Source organism: Pristiophorus japonicus, chromosome 16 (genome assembly GCF_044704955.1).
Source record: "Pristiophorus japonicus isolate sPriJap1 chromosome 16, sPriJap1.hap1, whole genome shotgun sequence".
Classification (NCBI taxonomy): Eukaryota; Metazoa; Chordata; class Chondrichthyes; family Pristiophoridae; genus Pristiophorus; species Pristiophorus japonicus.
The window spans coordinates 33,546,859-33,559,233 of NC_091992.1; the positions used below are offsets into that span (position 1 = coordinate 33,546,859).

A 12,375-nucleotide genomic window follows, 5' to 3' on the forward strand; every position below is an offset into this window, starting at 1 on the left:
CCCTTTAAGGATCACTGGCTATGCCATTCAATGCCTGGTTCAAATGGGCAGTTACACAGCAAACTCCACCCATTGTACCTGAAACTTGCAATGAGGTCCTACAATTAAGAAACAGGCAGCCAGCAGTTGAAGATCATCTCTGGATTTCTACTTCAGCACTAAAACCACCATCTGACTGGTGCATTAGAACACTGCACAATCCTGGTCGGCAATTTAAATTTAATATTGGCAACAAAGATATTGCTAAAGTGGCCAAATTGGTTTACATTGTAAAATATACATCTGCAATAATGCCGCGTTAAGGAATTAGTCATACTGCACCATGACAAATAATTGAAACTGATTACATTACCAGTACTCAAGTTCAAATTAAGTGACTGAAATTTTTTTAAATGAAATTGCAAGGCAGCAGCCTTATATGCTAGAGGAGGTTTACAATGGACTTTATACCTGTTGGACCAAGTGATTGTCACAATTCAAGAATTAGCTACCAAAACAGGTCCCCATTTATAAACTACTGCCCATATAAAATTAAGAGGTTGAAACAGACTGCTCACATCAGCAACACCTAGTTTTTCCAAATTCCTCCATGGCCCTGGCCTCGCTCCATCCTCTTGCACATCCTGGATTTCCTTTGCTCCACTACTGGCTCCTGTGCCTTCAGCTGTTTAGGCCCCAAACTATCTAAACTCCTACCTTTGGTGATATTTCCTTGGGGCTCGGTATCAATTTATGTTGGTAAAACATCCCAAGGAGTTTTACAACATTAAAAGGCAATAAAGAAATGCAAGTTAAGAGGCTGCAGGCAGCATAGTCTGCAGTAATTCCTTTATTCTGTATCACTGAAGTGCACACACAAAGAATGCAATAGCACAACATTTGTAAGAACCAGATATTTATACAGAAAGTTTTACTGAACTCAAAATAGAATTTCCTTCCTCCATGGTCAGTGAATGATCCCCAATGTAGCAATCCGAAGCCATGGATTCAATTTGCAGACTGGGTCAAAAATTATGTATGCAAAATGCTCGTAAAAACTGCAACAGTATTTAATTTAGCTGCTGTAAAATACTGGTCCTGATAATTGGCTGTTTTTAGTCCGACTGATCACCTTCCAGGCTTCGAACACTCCCTAAAAAGAATACAAGAAATAATTTTACAGACAAGACCAAGAATTCTGCACCAAGCAGACAGACATCACATCAAATTGCTCTTTTGCCAGACTAAATCGAAAACAATCCCCACCATTTAATGCATGTGCATTTGTAATAAAAATCAAAAATCATTTCAGTTTCTGTGCCATAGACCTGACACTCCCACAACAGTATTTGTGTACCTGTAACACTGACTCATGGAGAGGATATCCATCAAAGGATTGAAACCCAGAGAATGCACACTAGCTTTCTCCACATACAAGTGCACAGTAAATAAATCAAAACCTGCAGGGAACACGAGATGGTACAGAGGAGATTTGAGGATGTTGCCTGGACTGGAGAATTTTAGCTATGAGGAAAGATTGGACAGGCTGGGGTTTGTTTTCTTTGGAACAGGAGACTGAGGGGAGACCTTAGAAGTGTATAAAATTGAGAGCCCTAGATAGCGTGGATAGGACAGACGTATTTCCCTTGGCAGAGGGGTTAACACCAAGGTGCATAGATTTAAAGTAATTGATAGATTTGGAGAGAATGTGGGGAATTTTCTCACCCAGAGGGTGGTGTGGGTCTGGAACTAACTTCCTGAAAGGGTGGCAGAGGCAGAAACCCTCACATTTTAAAAGTACTTGGATAGGCACTTGGAAGTGCCGTAACCTACAGATCAAGAGCTGGAAAGTGGAATTAGGCTGGTTAGCTTTATGTCGTCCAGCACGGACATGAAATGGCCTCCTTCCATCTGTAAATTTTGAGGATTCTATGAACAGGGAGGGCATGCAGACCAAAAAAATAAGTGCCTTGAGTCAGCCATTAGATCAAGTAGGTCTCTTCACCCAGCTCAACATAGGGGAGCAGGTCTAGCCTGACTGCAACCAGGTCTATTACAAGAGTGCTCAAAAGTCAGCCTAAAACATAGGGGAGCATATCTAGCCTGACTGCAACCAAGTCTATTACAAGAGTGCTCAAAAGGCAGCCTGACCAGGAAAATATTACCACAAATAACCCAAATAGTTGGGGGAAGCAGAAAGGATCCTTCCTTCTAAATTTAATGTGATAAGTGAGTAAAGCAAGCATAGCTGTTTCTGCCCAAAATAAACTGATGCTATAACTGGCCAACTTTGAAATTGGCATTAATGTAAATGGCTAAAGGCTACTGCTTTTTGGCAGATAAGCAACTGACAATTTTTAAACATTCAAGTGGTGGGACTGTATTCATTTTTTCACCGATATTTTTGAAGTTTTATAAAAAGTGTACCCTATGAGCATAGACTGCAAAACATATGCCTGCAGTAACTAAACACAGGATTATACTTTTTGGTCATTGCGTAAGAGTTGTTGGATTTTTGCCAGAAAACCCTCTTTGAAAATGACCGAGATTGAACCCACGCTTTTGTAAGCACAACAGACAGACATAGAAAATAGGTGCAGGATTAGGCCATTCGAGTCTGCACCGCCATTCAATGAGTTCATGGCTGAACATGCAACTTCAGTACCCCATTCCTGCTTTCTCGCCATACTCCTTGATCCCCCAGTAGTTAGGACTACATCTAACTCCTTTTTGAATACATTTAGTGTAACAGAATGTTACACTGCCATCAACAAGCACAAGTACACAATTTAAATCCAAAACAGCTACAAGATTCCTAGGCATTAATAAAAAGTTACCTGAACAAGTGACCCAGATTGAAACCATTTCTTCAACTAAAATATTTTCAACGGTCTTTCATATTTGTCATCAAGTCTTCCACTCTTGAGGGCGTCACCAACCTACATGGGAGATCCAAAGTGGAATTATGCACAACACCAATTTGCAAGAATTGACAGCAACCAATGTAAGGAGTACTGGTTCTCACCGACAGGTTACAAAATATAAACCACAAAACCAAGAAGGTCGCTAGTTCAATTCCAGCTTAAATTGATTTCAGCCAACTCAGAAGCAGCAAGTATATCATAGGATCTCAGCAACCTTGGTGAGGCAAGCCACATTATTTGCTCCCCAACTGATGCCTTGCCACATCTAATGGAAAATATGCATACACCTCCCTCCGCTGAAGACAGAAGATTGGCATGGAGCTATAAATATTATCCCTGCTCTGACCATCTAGACACCGAAGAATCTGATACATCAAAAAGGGCAGTGTGTCCCTTCTTTAATTGCAATGATTGTGAAAGCTGAAAGGGTGGTAGAGGCAGAAACCCTAGAGAGTGAGCTTATTTGGAAACTACACAGGTGTTCCCAGCCAATTGCGTTACCAATAGCAACTACAACCAGCTGGGATGGTTTTTACTTTATGGTCATCTCCACAGCAAACCAGAAACTGTAATTCTGATAGCCTTGGTAAGTGACCAGCAATGTTAACATTACAAATTGTCATTTTGCCAAATGAAGTTGTATATTTAGCTTCAGCACACAACTTTAAAGTGGCATCAAGGAAATATTTATTTTGGAAAGATGGGTGTACAATAGGTTGACAGTAACTACCAGTTACTTTGTAACTATGAACATAATAAAAAACACCACTTGTACCAAGACCACTTTCCACAAGAACTGCCATACCTGTCCAAGCATTTAGCAGCGATCCCTGGATCCTCTAGCTCCGCTGATGCAAGTTGTTCAGAAACACCTACAAAGTAAAAATGTTCGGCAGCAAATGGTTCTATTAGTATTATGGAAGTGTACTATGTTAAACCCCCCCATGCCATCAGTTTAAATGTAGTGTTGCATGTATCAGCAAAAATACCAGGTTAACAAGCATAATCAGCATGCTAACCAACGATGCCATGTGCTGAATTAGTGTAGAACTGTTTTATGAACACCCCATCAGGAGGTACTGTGGGGGTGCAGATACTACAGTGCAATTTAACCAGAGTACCCAAGAAATTATCCGGGAAGCCCATATACAAGCTTACTAATATTCATCACAAATCATTGTTTGATCAATTTTCTAAATGCCATTAACAAGTTGTATCCAACATAAGAATGTTCGATGTACGTTAAGACAGAAAGCAGCTACCATCTTTAATATTTACTGGCAGATACCCAACTTAAATCAAAAAAAATTATAGAAATTAACTACTTTAATTGCATTTGCCAAAAAATTGAAACTGAGCATGCAATTACCATTTTATATTCAGTAACATACAAACAATTTTACACCTTTTGAAGGCATTTTCCAGTGTGCCAAAGAACAAACACACATACCTCGTGTAAATACAAAATGCGAAGGGATCTACTCCTCAACAGTCTTGACAGCTTTAGAGAGAGAAGCCACATTAGATCCAAAATGTACAACAAAACTAGAAGGCATTCAAAAGCTTGAACAACCCAAGAAAGTTGCTAGATCACCTACTGAAACAGTCCTGCTCAGAACAAACATGTCATGCTCATTCTTTTTCACACAGCAGTTGAACAGAATCAATCATCATTACAGAACTGGCATAACTAATTTGTAGGGCTATGGGGAAAGAGCAGCAGGAGCGGGGCTAAAAGAATAGCTCTTTCAAAGCACAGGTACAATCGGCTGAATGACCTTTTGTGCTCCATCATTCTGTAAATAGTGCTGCAATCTATCCTAATTTTACATTGAATGTTTTGATTTCATCAGATGAAGACCAAACTAAGCTTCGTTACTAGCTCATTCAGTACTAATCCCGTCATCTTGGTTAATCCTTGCCATTGGACCAAGATCTAGTTCGGTAGCTGGTGTGCAACGGCCACCACACTTTTAAAAAAATCTACGCACAGGCAGCATGTAGTTCAGGACCTGGAATAGGAGGTCCTTCATTGAAATATCTGTGAACTCATCCTTTTTGGCATGGAAGCAAGTCATCCTTGATATGAGGGACCACCATGACTGACTGACTAAATGATTAATTGCACAGTAGCATTTTTCCAGTATATAATCAGTAGCCCTGGGAGCAGTAAATTGCAAATGGGCAGTGACAGTTACTTCCGAAAGGGCCTCACACCCTCAAGAGGATAGGATAGCAGCAAACTTATTTCTAGAGCAAAGGCTTCAACCTCCTTACCTGGATAGAAAAGTAGTCAGAAATGCATCGAATGTGGGCTGAACATTGTTCTAAATTCATCTTCACAGATCAAGAGACCTTCATTTAAAGAGAGATGGATTCAGCAACCAGGTTCCACTTTGCTTTTTGAAATACCCACATTTCAGTTTAGTTCTATCCTGCATGGGATGGTGAACTTGAGACCCAGTAAACAATTCTTTGTTTGTAGTTTAATCCCACTGGTCTAACAGCAATAATCCAGTGGGTAAAGCGAAAACTACAAGATTTCTCTTTGAGGCATTTCCAACAACACAAATCTATTGTAAAGGTTCAGTTGGGATAGACCTCATTTCCCCAATGTTACAAGCATCAAAAGTCCCGCTTAGAAAGAAACTGAACTGGTCCCCACATTGGCATACTTGAGGTTCAAGTAGGCACTTTTTCTTGCATTGCAATAAGGTTCATAAATGTAAATAGAAATGATACCTCAGCTTCTATATGTAGTGATTTTAGAATTAACCAAATTGACATTTTGTATACATAATGAAGTGAAACGATTAGACAGCATCATCAAATCCCATTTTGACTTCACCCATACCAATCCCTCCTACTCCAAAGACCCAAATCAACTTACTTACTGAGATCTCCCTTAGCTTCACCTGAAATGTGCACCTACTTCTACCCGTCTCAAATATCCACCCACAGTACCCCCTCAATCTTACCATCTTACATCGTCTCCAAATCCACAGCTGGAATTACCAATGAGATCATCCAACTACTTCAGCTTCTTGCCTTTCTTCAATCCCACTGCCCCGGCAACACTTGCCTTCCCCCTCATCTCCCTCTAGCAGTTCTGCCAGAGTTGCTCCTCACATCCACTGGCAATATCAGGGTTCCACCCCCTCTTCTCTGCCACAAAGCCTCAAAGAAATGCAGCCAGATCATATCCATACTAATTCCCATTCATCTATCCTGACCGACTTGTATTGATTCCTCGTCTCCTACACCAAATTTTAAATCCTCATTCCTCCACACCCTTTCCCCACCTACACAATCTCTGAAATCTATGGCCCCCCGCATCCTTTTCTTCTTCTAACTAGATCACAGCCCACTAACACTAGTGACAGCCGTTAAGTCTTTCAGCACCCACTTTTTCCCTCATTTCCAAATAGCACTATGGGACATTTTTGACTTTAAAGGCACTAAAAATACATGTTGTAAATTACCACAAAGCCATTTTAATTCAGGTAGAAAGTAATTCAGTATGTCTGGACTAATTTGAGGAACTCACCTCAGTAGCCAAGCTGCCCTGGAATGGCAACACAATGCCAATGTCCACATGAAGCCATCTCACCAGAAATTTCTGATGGCAGAAAAAACAACATTTTGTTAGGAGGTACTTATGGCATCACAACCAAAACCGTGACTTTATAAATATGATTTTGCATTATTAAGAAGCTGACAGGCATTAGTGTTGAGAAGGTAGCCTGCAGAGTGTTCAGAAAGCCGTGTCATTCACCATCAATCAGAGCAGTTGAACGTTTTAGCATTCATCACAACAGGTTAATTGCAGAAGGGAAATATGTCAAAGATACAAATTGAACCCAGTTACAATTTCAAGGAGAACCTGAACTGTAAATGAGAGTCTCTCACTAATCACATTTATTCACAATACATCATCAATTAAGGAAAAGCAGTGACCAAGGTGTGATTTTGGGAGGCAACTCATTTCTAAAATTAATGAGTTAATTTTATTTTATTGCACTACTACATTTCTGCACACTTGTTAAGTTTATAGCTTTACGAGCACCAATAAAGCCACAAACAATTCATACATAAATAAAAAGAGCATCAGCAATTTAAAATCAGGTGCTATGTTATAGTTGTCAAATCTGCAATCTTTAATAAGGGTGCAGCTAACACTTGCACTGCAACTAAATCCACCTTGACAAGAGTTCAAAGACTACAGTCCTCGACAGCTTAAAAATATTTACACTACCATCATATTTATCATCATATTTGGCTTCTTGCTCCACTGTTTTTCAGTACAAAATGCAGATACAAATAAAAATGCCGTCCTTGTGATTGGGCAGGATAGAAATATTCACCTTTATTTGGTCTTGCAGCAAGACCAGTCACTTTTGCACAAGAGCCCATCTTCTGCTTTTAAAAATAGAGGGGGAAAAAAAACAGTAAGTTTTATGCAGCATTTGTATGTTTAACCACACTCGGCAGCAGTTTAAGATCTTCCAATTTTAGACAATGGTTTCTCATGAACTAGAATGCCAAAAATGTTTTCATAAAAAACTTGGAAATACTTTATAAGAATACCAGTGTCTGTCCCTTCATAAAAGTAACACAACTAGTAGGTAGTGACCAGCCGTGGGTTGCAAAGAAGAGTTTACTTTCAGCACTCAGTTCCAGATTTCTGTCTACTTAAATAAAGACAAAACTCTGAACCACGTGCTAATCACAAAATGCAAAACTTCTCACCTGCACATTGGCCATTGCCATAGCTCAGCTCCTTAAACAGAAATGGATCTCTATTCAGGCATTTGAATCCAGCCATATCTCGCTAAGAATTGAAGTAAATTACAGCAATCTGAAAAGAAAGGTACAACCCCCACCATCTTAGTAACATACAATGTTTAAGTAGGATTAATCTTGCACAAGAAACAAAGCAGCCATCTTGGACCCAATCCCTCAATATTTTAGGGTCTGCAACTGCTATTTCAGATCTCTGCTATATATGCTTGATGGTCCTTCGAAGGCCACTATTTGTAGTTTTCAGATGTATGGAATTTAAAGCGCACTCAATCTAGTAAAATTTCCAGAAAATACAGCAACTCTCAATAAATGTATTCAGCCACCATACAAAGGCTCCCCAATTACAAATGGCAGAATTACAAAATGCAAATCGCAAAGCCACCAATAAAAATTCCAAACCAAAACTGCCTGTATTCAAATCAGCAGTTTTAACAGAAGCCAAGTTATAACAAGAGTCTCTCCAGGACCTCAGGCCAGTTTAATTTAAAAAAAAAAGGGTATGTTACATATATCAATATTAGTAGGGAAAATGCTAGTATCTAGTATTAAGGACATGGTAACAGGGCACTTAGAAAACAGTAATAGGATTGGCCAGTCAACATGCATTATGAAAGGGATAGCATGTTTGACAAATCTAAGAATTTTTTGAGGTTGGAACTAGCAGAATCAATAAGGGGGAAACCAGTGGATGTGGTGCGATGGGATATTCAGAAGGCATTCGATAAGGTGCCACACAAGAGGTTATTGAACAAAATTAGGGCTTGTTTTTAATGGTCAGAAACAGTAGGAATAAACAGACCATTTTCAGGTTGACAGGCTGTAACTGTAGTGGAGTAGCACAGGGATTAGTGCTTGGATGCCAGCTATTCACAATATACATTAATGATTTGGTTGGATGAGGGGACCAAATGTTGCGAAGGATTATCGACCCAAAATGTTAACTGTTTTCTCTCCACAGATGCTGCCTGACCTGCTGAGATCTCTTTTTATTCCAGATTCCAGCATCCGCAGCATTTTGCTTTTGTAATACCTGTATATCCAAGTTTGCTGATGATCCAAAGCTAGATGGGAATGCAAGTTGTGAGGATGGAGAAATGTGAAGTTATCCACTTTGGCAGGAAAGAAAACAAGAGTTTTTTTTTAAATGGAGAGATTGGGAAATGGTGTTCAGAGGGACCTGCGTGCCCTTGTACACAAATCACAAAGTTAACATGCAGGTACAGCAAGCAATTAAGAAAGCAAATGGTATGTCGGCCTTTGTTACAAGAGGATTTGAGTATAAGAGTAAAGATGTCTTACTGCATTTATATAGGGCCCTGGTGAGACCACACCTGGAGCATCGTGTACAGTTTTGGTCTCCTTACCCAAGGAAGGATATACTTGCCATAGAGGGAGTGCAACGAAAGTTCACCAGACTGATTCCTGGGATTGGGGGCGAGGAGAGATTGAGTAGACTAGGCTTATATTATCTCCAGTTTAAATTAGATCACACCTCATTCTTCTAAACAAACAAAATTCTTACAGGCCTTGACAGGGTAGATGCAGGGAGGATGCTTTCCCTGGCTGGAGAGTCTAGAACCAGGGTCCAGTCTCAGAATAAGGGGTCGGCCATATAGGACCGAGATGAAGAGAAACTTTTTCACCCAGAGAATTGTGAACCCATGGAATTCTTTACCACAGAAAGTTGTTGAATCCAGTTCATTGGATATATTCAAAAGTGGGTTAGATGTGGCCCTTAAGGCTAAAGGGATCAGGGGGTATGGAGAGAAGGCAGGAGTGGGGTACTGAAATTGCATCAGCCATGATCATATTGAATGGTGGTGCAGGCTCAAAGGGCCAAATGGCCTGCTCCTGCACCTATTTTCTATGTTTCTATATCAGGCATAGGACAGGAAAGTAGAGTTGAGGTGGATGATGAGCCATGATCTTATTGAATGGCAGAGCAGGCTCAAGCCCAACAACCCTATATTAAAAATTGAAAAGATTTCTTCAAGACTCTTTCATTACAGAGCCCAAAACCATCCTAACCTCTTCCAAAAAATGTTGAAATAAATTACAGGATTCACAAGAAACAAAAGGAGTCTTTTAAAGGCAATGAGATTTTTCTAAATTATGCTTGGTTGAAATTACCCATTGCAGGAAGAGTCGTCATACAATTTTAATTTAATTTGGATTTGTTGTATCTCAAAGCACTGACTAGATACTAAAAAAAAATGTGAGGCTATGGAATGAAAGGGAGATCATGACCAGATTTTTCTTATCCTGGAGTACTTGAAGAACCTTCCCCAGGTATAGGAGCACTTTGAGAATCCTGAATCAACTTTAAAAAACATTTTGCACAAAAAGAAAACACTGCTTACTGAAGGCAGATACAGTAATGGAGAATCATTTGCAATCAGTACCAATACCAAAGACTTGCATTTATAGGACTGCTTAATCAAATGCCAAGGACGGTCTATATCAAATAAAATGTAGCGCCCAACAATATGGAAACATTAAAGCAACTGGATCGATAGTATAAACCAATTTCCATCCTTGTAGTTTGAACTAGATTACATAGAATTTAAAGTAATGGGGGCAGGGGGAGGTTTAGAGGGAATATTTCTTCATCCAGAGGGGAGGGGGTCTGGAACACACTGCCTGAAAGGGTGGTAGAGGCAGAAACCGTCATTATATTTAAAAATACTTAGATGTGCAATTAAAAGTGTCATAAACTGCAGGGCTACAGACCACGAGCTGGAAAGGCATGGACACGATGGGCCAAAATGGCTTCCTTCCGTGTTGTAAATGTCTATGGTACATTCGGCCCAACCAGTCCATGCCAACATTTATGCTCCACTCGAGCACTCTCCAGTCTTTCCTCATCTGAATATTATAACCCTCTATTCCCTTCTCCCTCATATGCTAACCTAGCCTCCCTTTAAATGCATCTATACTATTGACCTCAATTACTCCCAGTGGCAGTAAGTTCCACATTTTCACCACTCTCTAGACAAAGCCGTCTTCGGAAAACCTATTTGATTTCTTGATGACGAACTTATATTGATGGCCTCTAGTTATGCTCCTCCGCACAAGTGGAAACATTATCTACTCTATCAAAACCTATCATTATTTGAAAGACCTCTATTAGGTCACCCTTCAGCCTTCTCAAAAAAAGACCCCCACCCTGTTCATCCTTTCCCAAATCTATACATTCGCATTTCTGGTGTCACCCTGCTCCCTCTATGGGCGGCAGATAAACACCGCCCCACAGCGCTGTCGATCTGTCACAGGCCTCATTGTCACCAATACAACGGGCAGTGTGCGAGAGGTGGAAGCATTGCCTGTGTTACTGTAGCCGTGTCTCGGGGACTGAAGCGACAGACGCGCCCTTGTACCAGAGCGAGACGCGGCCGAGTTTAAAGGAGATAAATTACCGTCGCTTTCCCCCTCCCGCTACACACTCACCCTCCACCCTCTCGGCGCGGCCTCAGCGAACGACAAGATGGCCGCTGCAGGGATGGCAGTGCGGCCCCAAGCCCTGTCCCGCGACACGGCGGATTCACCAACCAGTGTACCGCTGTGGGAAAAACCCTTCCCTCCCTGTTATAAACACCGAGGCCTTGTACTTGCACCGGGCCGTGCCGCAGGGCCTGACCAACAACCTACCTCTCTACCTCCTCCGCCGCCGCCAGGACTGAGAGCGAGCGCTGGCGGGTCCGGCCCTTTTATAGCCGCATGGGCTCACACACAATCCGCCGCCAAACTGCGCTGCCCAGCGCCAGTATTTCACTGTCTTACAATTAAAGTCACCCAGGCCCAGTCCGCACTATTTCTAGTTTAAACTCGATTTATTGTTTTCCCCCAAAAACCATGGCGCCTTGCGCGATATTCCCGCCGCCCCTTTCCCGCGCAGCCGCAGTAGGCTGAATTCAGACAATCATTCTTGTGCAGCTTGAATTTATTTTAAAATAATGCATCATCACACATATGCCAACCTTAGAAAACAACTAGCAAAAGAAGGTAACACAGAGCCCCCAAGACTCATACTCAAAAATAACCCTTATGCCATTGTTAAACTGTGAGGTGAGACAGGAGTCTGTCATTACTTAAGTCGCAGGTACAGCACAGCCCAACATTTGGATACTTTAATGCAGACAAGGAAACCTAAAAGTATCCAAAAACACATAGGGCTAGAAGTTGCGTGATGCCCCGAGTGCAGCAATAACTTTTGCGGGAGTGCAAAAATATCGGCGGATGCTACGCAAGTGAACAAACATTTTGTATCAGTCTTCACGGTAGAAGACACTAAAAATATCCCAATTATGGATAATCAAGGGGCTATAGGGAGGGACTTAAAACAATCACAATCACTAAAGAAAAAGTACTCGGTAAAATAATGGGACTAAAGGTGGACAACTCCCCTGGACCTGATGGCTTCCATCCTAGGGTCTTAAAAGAGGTGGCTACAGAGATAGTGGATGCATTGGTAGAAACATAGAAAACAGGTGCAGGAGTAGGCCATTCGGCCCTTCGAGCCTGCACCACCATTCAATAAGATCATGACTGATCATTCCCTCAGTACCCCTTTCTCCATACCCCTTGATCCCCTTAGCCGTAAGGGCCATATCTAACTCCGTCTTGAATATATCCAATGAACTGGCATCAACAACTCTCTGCGGCAAGGAAT

At 41.2% G+C, this 12,375-nt stretch overlaps 1 long non-coding RNA gene and 2 other non-coding genes across 5 annotated transcripts; all 3 read right to left on the minus strand.

Annotated features, from left to right (window-relative positions):
• Window positions 1–791: 791 nt before the first annotated feature.
• On the minus strand, window positions 792–11,583 carry LOC139226438 (uncharacterized). 3 transcript variants are annotated; one of them, XR_011587259.1, is made up of 9 exons: window positions 11,355–11,583; window positions 7,653–7,761; window positions 7,268–7,319; window positions 6,451–6,522; window positions 5,181–5,258; window positions 4,354–4,404; window positions 3,709–3,775; window positions 2,817–2,918; window positions 792–1,132 (listed from the first exon to the last, which is right to left on the minus strand). It is a non-coding gene; the product is annotated as an uncharacterized lncRNA (long non-coding RNA). The 3 variants fall into 3 exon arrangements; XR_011587258.1 differs by having other exon boundaries at window positions 7,268–7,322; XR_011587260.1 differs by lacking the exon at window positions 7,268–7,319.
• LOC139227348 (small nucleolar RNA SNORA8) lies at window positions 3,873–4,009 on the minus strand. Its single transcript, XR_011587431.1, has one exon. It is a non-coding gene; the product is annotated as a small nucleolar RNA SNORA8 (small nucleolar RNA).
• On the minus strand, window positions 5,376–5,510 carry LOC139227351 (small nucleolar RNA SNORA18). The gene has a single exon (XR_011587434.1). It is a non-coding gene; the product is annotated as a small nucleolar RNA SNORA18 (small nucleolar RNA).
• Window positions 11,584–12,375: the final 792 nt, after the last annotated feature.